This window comes from Marmota marmota, unplaced genomic scaffold, assembly GCF_001458135.2.
Source record: "Marmota marmota marmota unplaced genomic scaffold, marMar, whole genome shotgun sequence".
Taxonomy (NCBI): domain Eukaryota; kingdom Metazoa; phylum Chordata; class Mammalia; order Rodentia; family Sciuridae; genus Marmota; species Marmota marmota.
This window is the reverse complement of record NW_026000153.1, coordinates 4,599,818-4,602,080: the sequence shown is the minus strand read 5'-3', so window position 1 is coordinate 4,602,080 and position 2,263 is coordinate 4,599,818. Positions and strand designations below refer to the sequence as shown.

Below are 2,263 nucleotides of genomic sequence, written 5' to 3'. Positions count from 1 at the left end.
GGATGCCAAGTTCAAGGTCAGCCTGGGCAATTTACCAAAACCCTGTCTCATAACAACAAAAAACAATTTTTTTAAAGATAGGGAGTAGGGTGGCTGGGGATATAGCTTAGTGGTAGAGAACCCACCTAGCATACAGAACTCCCTGGATTCAATCCCCAGTACTGCAAAAAAAAAAAAACAAGCAACCTACAGAGTATGTCACAGGCTCAGTATTATTATTTATTCTACCACACACATAGGAAATTATGATTGACCTCATAGCACTTGCTTCTGAGCTATTAAAACAGGAATCCCTGTAATAATGGGGGGAAAGAGCCAAGATTTTTATTAATCAAATAAATATAACTTACTTCACAACTCAATGAAATTCATATAAGGCAAGCACAGCAGACTCTTCTGGCTTCCCCTCTGCTTAGTATTGCTTTATCAAACAATATATCAGATATCTCATACAAAGACTGTCAATCATGATCCAGGAAGCAACTGTGATAAAACAGACTAGTTGTCATAGCCTCTCCCCACTTGATGTTTGCAAGGATTCCAAGGTGAAGCATACATTCAGTAACAATCCTTTACTAACAAAAGGACTTTACTACCAACAACCGTATTTCACAGGACTTAACTGTGAATACGCTCTGCCTGGAAACCTAAAGTCTTCAAGAAAATGAAAGTTAACTTTAAAAACATTGGGGAACTCTGCCTATAATAAGTAACTGAAGAGCACTACTATTTTATTTGGGTTGTCTGAACTAATCTGAGCTCCCCAGAAAGTCATGATACTAATGACCTGAACCACTAATAATCTTTTTACAAATCAGTGGCTTCACAAAAAAGAAAAAAAAATCCATGTTTCCAACCAGTTATAAAAAAGATACTACTGGTTATAAGATACCAACAAGAGAAACTATAGCTAAATCAATTGAACCAACATCCATTAGATAACAACCACAACTGAGTTAAGCGAATCTGTAATATTTTTCCATAAAGAAAGTGAGTATTTAGGTCTATTTGAGGAAGATATTCACTAAGGAGGAAATGAACTAGCTCACCATAAGCTTTCATTGTTTTTAATTAAAAGCTATTTAAGGATGAAACTCTTCCTTAAAATTTAAGTATCCTAAACTAAGCTAACACAGCTGTACCTACTCATAAATTAAGGCAGGTGTTTAAACTTTTGTTTAACCTCATTTTTTAAAATCCATAATCCAACCTTACACTTTTACTTCATTGTTTTTTAGGTATAAAATAGCAAGTGGGTATAGACATCTGTATTTAAATATGTAAATGTAAACAGATCCAAAGGAACTCAAAAAAATATATACCATATAGTCTGTACTCATGAGGGATGTGTGAAAGAGGACTTTAACTTTTAAATTTATCATTTGCATTCTACAAATATACATAAGTGAACTTTACTGTTCTAAATGACCAAATTAACATAAAATCTCATTTTTAAATCCTTCCCCAAAACTCAATAGAAAACACATTACACTTTAAATATATTCATGATGCTTATGTCTGAAGAGTAAGAAAATTTGTGATCACCCTATTAATAGCCTTCAATCTAGGGCTGGGGCAATAGCTCTTGTGGCAGAGCACCTGCCTAGCATGTATGAGGCACTGAGTTCGAGCCTTAGCACCACATAAAAATAAACAAAGGCAGGGCTGGGGTTGTGGTTCAGCAGTAGAGTGCTCCCACTGCACCTGCGGGGACTTGGGTTAGATCCTCAGCACCACATAAAAAATAAATAAATGAAATAGAGGTATTATGTCCAACTACAACTAAATGAAAAAAAATTTTGTTTTAAATAAATGAAGGCATTCTGTCCATCTACAATCACAAAAAAAATTTTTAAATAGCCTTCAATCTCTCTCCAACACGCTAAAATTTAAATGCTATTATAATTATAGAAATATATTATAAGTCATTCCATTATCCTTGTTATTCATTTTTATTAAATTATAATATAGGTTTGTTATTTTTAAAAAGTGAACATGGATGGATACAACCTGAAAATTACATCACAAATCAACTCATTTTAAATTAGTAAAATACAATTTGTAATTCCCATACAGTTCCTCTGGTTCACTCCTTCCACAGATAAGAAATAGAGTGAAATGATGAAAAGGCTTAGAGAAGTGCTGGAATTCACTGAGAATACCAAAGCCATGCATGCACATGGCCCAGTGGAGAAGCAATATGCAAAGTCACTGCATCACCTTGTGGTAATGCCTGGGAAGTGTAGCTTTGGGGGGGGGGGGG

General features: G+C 34.6%; 1 long non-coding RNA gene across 1 annotated transcript in view; it reads right to left on the bottom strand.

Annotated features, from left to right (window-relative positions):
- Window positions 1–577: 577 nt before the first annotated feature.
- The window catches only part of LOC125611512, a 26,289-nt gene continuing 24,603 nt past the window's right edge, over window positions 578–2,263 (bottom strand). Inside the window, exon 3 of the long non-coding RNA XR_007341681.1 lies at window positions 578–1,599. This is a non-coding gene — a long non-coding RNA (uncharacterized LOC125611512). The remainder of the gene's footprint in view (window positions 1,600–2,263) is intronic.